This window comes from Opisthorchis viverrini, assembly GCF_000715545.1.
Source record: "Opisthorchis viverrini unplaced genomic scaffold opera_v5_8, whole genome shotgun sequence".
In the NCBI taxonomy this organism is placed as follows: domain Eukaryota; kingdom Metazoa; phylum Platyhelminthes; class Trematoda; order Opisthorchiida; family Opisthorchiidae; genus Opisthorchis; species Opisthorchis viverrini.
This window is the reverse complement of record NW_008751664.1, coordinates 2,272,125-2,284,131: the sequence shown is the minus strand read 5'-3', so window position 1 is coordinate 2,284,131 and position 12,007 is coordinate 2,272,125.

The window sequence follows — 12,007 nt, the reverse complement described above, 5'->3', positions numbered from 1 at the left end:
GAGATGCCGTGGTTGGGTTCGAGCCATAGACCTTCCAGCTCTATACAACGAAAGTTGCATTACCTCCATCACTCAGCTTTCTCAGTGGTGTATACGTGAACTTGTATTGCCGACTTTGTTTGCAGTTCAGCAAAATATATAGATGATAAGGTGAGACTGGAAACTCTGAAGAATGTCTTGATCGGATTTCAACTCACTAGTTCAACCGGTACTGCACTATTCGCCATAAATGCATTTAGGCTGTCAGGCGTCCGCACGTACAATGATCTGGGGCGCAAAATTTTGCGGAGTTTTTGGACGGCACTTGTTCATGTACAGTTGAACTCCGTTGGTTTCTGTAAGCACACTAACAACCACCACGACATAGGATGACTTTTTTCCCCAGAATATTGCAAAAACAGGACAAGACAGTTGTGAGTCTGTGACTCTCTGAGGACACGATGATGGGAGTATTCGTGATCAGGTAGCTTGAACAACTGCTACAGGACGCACAGTGCGTGGGAAACAGGTTGGGTATAACCGAGTGGTGTCAAAAAGGGAAACCCCAGTGAACCGCGGTGGGTGGACTGGCCTGTGGATCAATATGGCAAAATGCCATTGCGTCGTAAGCTGAGCAAACTCAATGAAGCAAAGCATGGCATCACATCAATCAATGAACCACTGCTTTTTCTCCTGTGGATCAAAACTGATAGCGCACCACATGACACGATGTTTTTTTAAGTTCCATTAACCAAGGTCATCGTTTTTCATACTTTCTGGAAGAAAATATTAGCGATGAACGGATATCTATCTACTGCATTAACTATCCACAATTCGACTTGAAGTATCCACTTGTTATTCAGTATGAATGAGGTTCAAAAAATTGTGTGTTGTATGCGACACCTACTTGAATTTAGCTCAAGGTAGTCCAGTGGTTAAGGCATGAACTTGCTAACCGGAAGGTCCATGGTTCGAACCTAACCCCAGCATCTCAACTGCTCCGGTCTAGGCTTAAAAATCTCATTGTAATTCAGCCGCGTGCTTCCATGGGTAGCTAGTGGCAGCTAGGCACAGAAAAAGTGGTACGGCTGAATAATTTATTGTTAGTATTTTTGGGGGTTGAATAGGTTATGGAGAAAATAGTGCAGATCCCTTTCAGTAACTAACCTCTTTCACCTAGGGTGACCGTCACGAGCACCCCATTTACTACCTCTACAAGACTACTTAATCCCTCTACTGATTGCTTTTGCGTTTACTGAAACAAGTATGACATGGCTCCAACACAGATGAGCTCCCCAAACAATATATTTTTGTACACGACCTCTAGAAGAACTATGCCCTTCACGGCTAATCGGTCGAGGTGCGCCTTTCCTCGTCGATCGTCCGATCACACTTTACTTGACCTTTTGATTCGTGACCAGAGTAAAATAAATGCACATGAAATCGGTCCAACTAACTCGGAACAACTAAAGAAACGTCAGTTGTGAGATTGGAAAAATCTTATTATGTACCTTACGGAGATTAGAAAAAGCCTGTTTAAAGAAAAGGCCGAAGTGTAAGCGGGACAAGGCAATGTGGTTTGAGTAAAGCGAGCAGGTCCAAAGCAGCCTTCTCGATGCCCGCACAATTCTGTAAAATCCCCCGCTAACAGCTTCTGCCCCGAGTGAAAACATCCCACGAAATAGCAAGATATGTGCAAGATGGCGAAACTTATCTTTAGATGTGAAACTTCGGTCATTTTTCTCTACCGATTGCAAATGGCTCGCCGCGGGTGTGAAGACTGATGACAGAAATGCTGACATCTTTATGGAGACATGGTCAATTAACAGTGAACCCGTCTTTGTTCACTAGAATCCGAAGACTTATAGGCTCCTCGTAATACGTAAAGTAGTTTTTAACGAGAATACTTTGGCGTGATTATTTTCACGCTCGAATATGGCTGGTAGTTGTTCTCATCTAACTGTTATGATCTAGCCACAACAAGAACTCTTGCCTGAACTTACTCATGGCATTAATAGCTGACGGATGGTTTAGTGACTTGATGCTTACCACTCTGTAGTCGAACAGTGCAGAAGCGCCCGAAACACCTCGTATCTTGCTCATGGTCGCAAAAATCTGCCCTCGTTGCTTCAAGTATTACGAAACGGCGTACTTGAAATCATTCTAAAAGCGGTTCCAGTTTTCAAAACCCGAACGAAATAGTGCCGCGATCGGGATAAAAGTAATGTTCATTTGTAACTCTAGTGTCGAAGACATTAGAAAACAGCACAGTTACTTGCATTACATTACACCAAGTGTCACTAAACCATGCAGGTTAGAGTCTTGGAAGGAATTGTACAGCTGATGTTTTTCAAGTACCACATAAAGCGGAAACTTAATCGGAAACAAGGCTGACTAAAATGTTTTCTCAGGAACGCATGTGCACCAAACCTAAAAGCAAATTCTCCAACCAGAAGAACGACATTCTCAATTGGACAGCGTACAGTAATATAAAACTGCTGATCACATTATATTTTGCCTCACTCCACCCACGGATAACATCAAGTTGAAGCTTTAAAGTGACAGGCACTGATGCTCGGTATAGTAATCTGGTTCTTCATTGGCTGAATGGAAGATTCTTATTCACCTTAGAACAACATCGGGCCTACCGTTATGGTACTTGATCCTTGTACGCGAAAAACAGAGGAGAAAGGAAAATAGTTGTGCTTTTTGCAAGTTTCACCTACACAACTCGGTATCCTGCAGTGCACTATCTGTTTTGATCTTGGGCTAAGTTAACAGTGCTCCACTGTTGGATGCGGAACAAATGACAGATGACCTTACTTAAGTTTGCGTCAAGGAAACAGCCGTGTTGCCGTTCGTAGCTAGCCAGGTCAATACATAATGTTGAATCTAGAAATTGGTCATTTTGTCCATCATGGTTCACCAGAGTTTCCCTCTTTTTACACTGCTCTGTCCCACTCAAACTGTTGTCCATTTGCTGCACGTATGCCGCCGTCAAACAAGCTATCTGAATTTCGCTGAGAAACGGGTGTCCACCCATGAGAAATGTACCCCCGTGTCACGCCAGCTGTTAGCAGGCTTACCGAGCCTCGTATCCGACACTTTCAATTGTCACTGGATGTCTAGTGCAACCTTGCCACCCCGGATAACTATTTATCAACGAATACGCATAAGCAACTCGTCACTTATTCGCACGTGTAAATAGGTTTCGCACTGCTACGGAAGTTAAAGATGTATCTAATCATTTACTCCATGTGTCAATGTTAATGAGGGACTGCCGTGATCTGGTCATGCTAGGCAATCTGTGTTTTCAGATTACGAGCTATAAAGCGTACCAAAACGTTCCCAACACATGCTTGCATCGATCGTCCCAACTCAGGATCATATGTACCTTTCATCATGCTGCGTAGCTGAACTTGGCCGTTTGAGGTTATAACGAAGCTGATTGAGGTGTGCACTAAAATCTAACGACGGCTATGTCCGGCATGAATTCCGTGGTATTTGATCCATTTTGTAAATTCCAAAAGTGATTCTGTGATAAACTGCTGGACACAGTTCAGTGATGTGTTTCTGTCATGCCTTGGCCAATGGCTAAGCGCTTGTCGGTGAATGAATGCTCGCAAAAGACAACCGGTACCCATTAGGCCTTGACAGGGTAACGTTCGAGATCGTACATATTCAGTCAGACCTCTTATTCCCCATCTTCTAGGCGGAGCTTTCTTTAGGCTGAACTCAGGTCTTTCAATGCTCATCAAAGCAGGTGGATAAAGGACAGTCTGCACAGTGCCTGCGCACCCCTCAAGGTCACTGGTTATAGAGAATACGTTGTCCAGTATGGCAGGTTCAAAGTGGCAACTCCTTAGGCGGATGGCGTAATCAGCCAGGCAGCCAGTCTAGGCTTGGGCAACCTGGCAGTATCCCAGCCCTCGTGCTTCCTTCGGGTGGCATGGCAGCTAGGCACCGAAAGGGGTGCTACAGCTGAACGCTTTTGTAATCAGCCAGATATTCGTCCAACCCCCACAGGAAATACAACTCACTTCAACTTGCAAAACGACTGTGAATGGGTTGTATGCATTTTCCTGCGAATAGTTTATCTTTAAATTATACTCATTCTGAGGTAGAAATTGAGTCCAATATGTTGTTCAAATGATCAATGCAACCTAGAGTATCCGATTGATTTCCCTTTGCGTAACCAAGCTTTGTTTAGCCATTTAGGGTCAGTTACCTATAGTGAGCAAAATACAACCATCTGCTGCTAAAGCTGCAATCAATCTTACAAGTAGAGCTCATTTAGGATCACTCCCTAAAGCATAGCGCTTAAATAACTGAAAACAACCAGTCGAGACATCCTGTGTGCCACTAAGAAATAAGATCATGATGACTACTAAATACACATTCAGTTGCGTGTTCAGTTTCCATGGAAAAGGACATAACTTGCCTTCCGTAACTACTAAATACACATTCAGTTGCGTGTTCCGTTTTCATGGAAAAGGACATAACTTACCTTCCGTATTAAGGTTACTGGAAACTCTTCGACAGTCCACAATCGTCTTAATCCTCCTTCGAACTCATCAGGTGGAAACTGTCCCCACCCAAGGTTACTGGAAACTCTTCGACAGCCCACAATCGTCTTAATCCTTCTTCGAACTCATCAGGTGGAAACAGTCCCCACCAGCGCACCAAATTTTACGCGAAAGGAGGAACCTACACATTTGAGGACTGACTCAGTGTAAGCGGGAGACCCAACTGAATCCTAGCTGAATCACTCGTTTATGATATTCTTAGACTGAATGTGCTAAGCAAAGGACGGCTTATGCTGTGGTTGACACGATATTCAAGATAATGAAGTATACTCTCTTGATAGGATATGCCATTCCTAAATGATGCGAAATCATAGTAACAGAAGCATGAGGCAGTCGTGGTAGGACACATTCGGTTGAGGAATATCAGAACTGAGGAATTGATTTGAGTCCCCCGTTAGCATCAACTTAATATGCTAATGGGTGTGTTTCACTAAGAACTTCATTTTCTCCCTCTAGAGGTGGGAAGCCAGTCGGTAACGGAAACAGTGCCACGTTATCAAACTCAAGGATGATCTCCAACGGTAAGCTGTGATGTAAGACGCATACTATATATGCACCAAAATCGGATGTATCAGTTTTCGATGGTGCTATTACTCTTTAAAAGACTTCCATTATGGAACGACGTTTTTTGAACTATCTGTGCGTTATTTGCCCCAATTTTGAGCGAGGAACCAACTAAACAACTGAAACAACTGAGGCGTTATCGAGCAGCGCATCACTTCAGGTGCGTCTATTTTGCGCCGGTAATACAGTATTGCTGCGCTCACCTCCCAGTATTGAATATTCGGAGCTCATACCCCGTGAAAGCAGGGATATGCACTTCTGATGAGCTCTTAATAGAGCAATGCCTCTATCGTTTGGTTTGGAGCCACCAAAATAATTGAGGCAGGACAGGAGGAAGACTCTCACAGTGATGTGAATTTGATGTGAGAGTGAATGATAAACCAAAAAGATTTCTCTACTGGCTACATCAAATAGAATGACCACCGTTGAACTTGAATTCCAGTACATGTCACATGATTCGTTACAGTAAGTGAACCTTGGTGCTGCTGTTTTTCAAGTAAAGTATCAAGCAAATCATCTCCCAAGAGTGCACATCGGAGGCAACGAGTAGGGCCAAGTTGGGCACATTGTGGCTCGCCACAACTAAACACTAAAGTCATACAAAAGTATTGCCTCCATATTTTCATTCAGGATATCTTCCCTTAGGAGTATCGGCTGAAAACAATATCCAGAGGATATTTAGGTACGACAGACTGGAAGTTTTCAGGGAATGTAAAAGCTTTCCCTTGTCTTTTGGTTTGCAGAATTCTCCTCCAGTTCAACATCAGCGATCATATTCCTAGAGCATTTGTGCTTTGCGTTATTTAGACACGGTAACAAAAAACCCGTATGTGAAACTTTCATAAAACAACCTGCCGAAAAAAGTGTACACTTTTTTTTACTTCTGCCGTTGTCTGGCCATAAATCACGAGGTTCTGTGGGAGGATCACATCCATTCAACTGTACAGATATCCGAAACATCGAAAAATTTAAAAGACTATGCTTTGCATCCACTTCTTTGTCTAGATTTGTGATTCTGCATAAATCTTACCACCTTGGTAGTAGCTCAGGTCATGTGGTTTTTACACATCACAAATTCTGCGACCAGTACCGCCCGCATCTCGGTGTTTTTACGCCTGCTAATCGAAATAATAACCTTAAAAATTCTGGGTTTGGTTTCGGGTGGGGTTCACCGGATGCTGACAAAAAAACATTTGTTTTTATCCGCCAGTAGTGGTGACAAACACTGGTGACCCAGTAATTTTGTAGCCTTAAGAAGCTGTCTTCTAAGCTGTAGAGAATAAAAGTGCAGATTTGCCTTCAAAGTAGAAGTACACATCTAGATAATGGAAGAGAAGACAAAACGCAATTTCTTGGGTTCCTGCTCTATTTAGATGCGTCGTAAGCTAATATATGTTATCTATATTCAGCCAGTCCGAAGTTGGGAAGAAGGGTAAATGTAAGCCTGGTGAAAAAACACTTATTGGACATACATGTTTTTTCCGCTAATTTCCTGTCCTCTAGAAATTTGGCGTTGTAAGTTTTCTACTGATTTGCTTACTTACAAAGTTTCAATATGCAGGGATAAACAATTAGGAGCCCGAGCTTGAAATGTTAGTTGGTCCGATAATTTCGTCGCAAGTGTGAACAACATTTACAATGATAGTTTTTCTTAAAAATCGATAGATGATTGACGTAGCCACACAGACTTTAATGGTGTTGCGCTGGGTACCAATTGTTGGACGTGCTTATTGATCAAAGAGGTTATTCATTATGGTCACTCCAGGGCGAGGCACTGTTGATAGCGTATCTCTAAATAAGCACACAAATCTGAATAGGGGCACCACGTGACCCAAAGTTGATCGATTATCAGCTACTTAGTGGTGTATTGAGATTATACACTGAGCTTGCTGTGGTGGTCTGACTGAACTCAACTAACAGTGTTGATGGTAGATTTCGCGACAGTGGGTAGCCAGTCCTCCGCCTGGTTGTACCGTGAGATTAAATAGTATGAACGGTCTGAGCGAATGCTATGACTCCGTTATTGTTTTGGTCTACATTTTCTGTTACGATACATACAACTTCACCCGTTTTGTACTTGACTTTCAGGGTAAAATAAGTTTAAAACTAATACGAAAGAATCAAATAAACACCTAAGGCCATACGAGTATTCCACCAGTCCTTAAGCCAGATAGCCGCATCCTTGACCTTCAAATTCCAAATCTGTTTAGTGCCACACAACGTTAATAGACTTCAGGTGCATCCGTAAACAGAACTCTCACGCAAAAGTGCAAAACTACTCATTTGGCATGCTTATTCATATGAAGTTCAGTCGAGCAATCAAATTTGACATGCACAATTTCTTGGATGAGCTAGCATTTGAGCATTGTCCAAATCATCCGCAAGGAAATGATGTTTTAACAAACTACTGTACAGTCTTTGGATGTATAAGTCATCTGCTGATGCTCAGTTGAGTGTGGTTGAGGTCAGTCCGTTGAGACACGAAGCCCCGTCCGTTCATGACAGAAAGAACTAAAATGAATCATCCACTGAAAGGACGGTACGAGCCATATAGCCCAAATGATCTTATCTGGGAGGGAAAAAATACTGATACATAACTCCAAACTTTCGACAACCGTCAGACCACCCCAAAAACCAGCGGCGTGCTGTTATGCCTCTCACTTTTTACGTCCCTGTTCATCAAAACCGCTTCGCGGACCAACAAACAATTGCTTTTTACAGTTTCAAAAGTACAAAAACTTCTAATAGTGTAATGCAAGGAATGAAGCTGAAATTCGGTTCACTGGGGAATAAATATAATCTAGCCAGACTGCTTGCCGAATTAAAACAACTCTCTTGAGTATTGTTCCAATCCTGAGGAGTGCTACTCAGTTACAAGCAGTCACAAACATCAATCATGGCCAGGTGAAAGAAGGTGAAAGAAGTAAAACTGAAACTAAGGGCCGTTAAACATAATCATAGTTGTACTCGTTGGTCCTCGTGATTCCAACCGTTCAACTCAGTAGAGACGGTTACGGAGGCTTGTTGCTACTGGTTTGAAATCACGGCTCAGCCAACTGTTCCCAAAAGATTCGGTTCCGCTGTCGAGCGAAAAATCCGCTGTAACCCTTCACCTTCCTTCAACAACTCTACAATGGGAACGTAGTAAACAAAACTTTTCTAACAGGGGTCATGCATCTGAACTTGATTAAGTGTCTCGGCCAAGTATATAGGATGAAGTCTTCTATTTCTAAAGAAACAGACAGTGTTGAAGCACTTATTTGACGCTGATTCAACTAGTCTAAATATCTCCATTAGTAAACTGGTAGAAAATTTTTGGGATTTTGTTGGTAGAAATGGAATTATATTACATCTTACTTTTACCTGTCTGCTAAAAAATCGAATTTTTCCAGCGGCACATATTGCAGATATCAGGCTGATAGCACCGCCATGGTAAGTCCACTAAAACCGGCATTCATATTCAGGCGTCAGTTAAGACGAGGTAAAGATAGAGTATACCTATTTGACTTGGGAGTTATTTTAACAGCACGCACAGATTACTACCAAGTAGACTGCCGTATTGTATCATAACAGATCACTGCACACGAAGTCAAACCAATTAAGGAGAATAACTGTTCATTAAAATTCATGGATGAAATGTGAGCCGGTTCCTTTTGTCTCAATCAGCGCGCAGATAGGCATGCCCTGTGCTGTTTGCATTGGACCACACGTGGAATCAGCCGATCAACTGATGCAAAACTCAGGGGCTAAGATTAGAACGTAGAACAGTTCTAAAACAGTCTAGTACCATGCCCCACGAACGGCCTTGTAAAAGTCTGAGAAGACAATCAAGGGTTTGCAGCCCAGAGTGTAAGCGAAGGGTCGCACGGTGTTTCCCACCAGTGCTAGGGTATACCAAAGGCCAACACTCGTGGGACGGGCGTAATCGTACCAGTAATAGATTTCAACTATGCCAGAAACTCACCTTTGAAAACCTGTTTGTTGACCTTAAGGGATACTGAAACCAAACGAACAGTCCAACTGTCTGGGATGTCCGATGGTCGGATAGGTCGTTCATGAAGCATCTACTCAAAAAACGCTAACATATCGAGGCTGTAATTAGGGTTGGGTAAGGGTTGAAGTCCATCTTCCACCGGATTCCAGAAACCTAGCAGACTGACAACCTGAGGATAGATGCTGTCGGTTTCTGTAGTGATATAAAAATTTATCAAGCGAGCTAGAGCCCCTCTGTATTGTTTGTTGTGGTCCCTTGAAGTTCCTGGTATGTCCCATTCTGTAAATGGTTAGGCGTCGAAGCTGAGTTATCTGCTGTGCACAGGTAATATGTCTTAAATTAATGTGAGAAAGATTGTAGGAAGCTCTCACTACTAAGAGAAATTCCGGTAAGAAACCGGTACCCATTTTCGGGGAGAAAAATTTTTGATTCGGATTTGGTGCCAGTTTTCCTTCATATTATCTGCGGGGACTTAACATTTTGATAAACCGAATACTGAAGGTTGCGTGAGCTGCAAACAAACCTAGTGTTGGGCAAGCAGGCCTTGTATTAGTTAAGAAAAGACAAACCCATTCATAAGGGGGACTACTCACAAGGTTGCTGAAAACTCTTCGACCGCCCACGGTCGGTTTCTTTGTTCAAGTAAAACATAGGCTTGACGGAAACCTTGGGACTGCGCCTATCTGATGAGCCCCAAGAAGGGCAAAACCGGTGGTGGGCTGTCGAAGAGTTTTCAGCAACCTTGTGGGTAGTTTCCTTTACGAAAATATACTGCGATATCTCGAATATCGTCCCAACTGGTGCATGAGGCCTGCAGCAAATTCAGTTGTGGAATACCATAAACGAGAGGTTCATTTGAGTCTCTCATTAAAAAAACAAATCCATTCACATCGCAAAACCATCATACTGTTATACGGAAAAAATTACGAATCCAAGGACATTTAAACGGTGGACTGAAAGGTAAACCAAATGCCACCTTGCAATTTCCAACAGTCGTCTGCATAAGAACAATAAAAGAGAAGCTTGTTCAGTTTATCTTTTCTGGTTGAATGCCCAAAACAACAAGTGATTATTATTTTCTGGAATGCTGAAAATTCGAAAGGAAGTGTCATTCATCATACAAACCAGCTCCACATACAGTCTTGCAAAATTTTTGAACTAAATTAAAGAATCTTTCAGAACAACTCAATAAGAAATGGTAATTATCTCTGATCATTATCTCAGACAGAAGAAATTGCATGATGGTGAAAAGTTCCTCACTCGTGATGTATGTTCGCTGTACCTAACTGTACCCGTAGATTCAGAATTTTGCACCTGTTGGAATACAACTCCTACTAATCACTCACCCCCTGAAAACGTCCCATGGAAATCAGTCCTGTCAACAATATCCCTTCTTAAATTTAAGCAAATTTCACACAATTAAACCAGCGTAATTGCTACACCCCTCGCTTAGTTGTAAAAATTATAGCAAACGTTTTTACTGAGAACCCATAAAAACGTAGAAAACTCGCAAGCCACTGTAAATTTACTGGCGTTATGTCGACCATAACTTTGTGGTCGCGTGCCGTCAGTTTTAAACCCTTTATGTACTGGCCTAATTTGCAATTTTAAGACTGATAGTTTTGAAAGATTTTTAGGTTTTCTTTGAGTATTCTTTAAATTTTCTGTCTGGTCAAATCCAACCGGTTGGGTGTTGAGTATCTGTGTATAGGAACCCACCTAAATCCGGACGCTGTTCAAATAATTTCTTCATACTATCTGGTAAATATGGAACGAACTGCTGTTCAGTCATCGTTGAACAGGATAAGCATGATTTGATGAAATCTCGAAAGCGAATAATATTAATATTGTGCTGACATCCGCCCGGTAGCTCTCATTTAGAGCGCAGTAGATTAGTTACGGGAGAGATAACTCTGACCATTCGGATCGTCAGGCTGCTCCCGAAGGAATTCTCCAACTTAAGCTTGTGCGCTACTTTCAACAATACAGGGAAAAAGAGTATCCTAAAGATCTGTTTCCAATGACGGTCAAGCTCAAGATTTTTGTGCAAAATGCAATACTATCTACATGGAGGAAACCAAGGCAACTAGGAGTGTGCACTGCCGAGTGCAAGAAACATCCTCTTCCCTTGCCTTAATACATCAAAACCTAGAAGGATATTCATTCATTGCCCTGTGTGCTGTAGCCGAGAGCCACATGACTTTTTTTGTCCAAGCTCGACTAATTCAAGGAGGACTTTCGGTTGATGCGGACGTGTGTTGTGCAGGATCTCCGACGATTTGAATCCAACTCCCATGCATTAACTGAAACGACGGTCCGCCCGTGCCAGCTGAGTGATCGGCGCAACCGATAATCTGACCAATCAGACACGTGATGCGTTGAAATTAGCCTGAAGCTCCTACCACGAGTGTTGCCGTCTTGACCAATCAAATGACTTCCTCGTAACGGCATTCGTCAGATCGGCTTCCTGCTCCAAGTTCCCCTAAAATGGATCCCGCGGTGTCAGGTAATAAACCTAGGTATATTAGGTTGTGTTGCCCCGTCAAAGTCCAACTAAACTAGATGTTCCACCCAGTATCCCAACCCTTCGACTTCATTCTCATCGAATTCAGTGTGGATATTCTCATCCTCTAACCTATAGTTGCATTGGTGTCAATAGGTTATTGATAAGGCGGTTAAACAGTCAGCTCCAAAATACTGTTTTTGGCGAGGCAACATTTTGCTGCCGCAGGAGTGGACCAACCGCTAATTTCTGAATATTTACATCCAGTATATTCAGTCTTATTAGGTTTCATCACAGGAATGCTTTTGTTGGCCTTTCTAACTCTAAAATGGTTACTCTGGAGGCCCATAGCCTCTCGAATGTGGAATATTCTGAAATGCC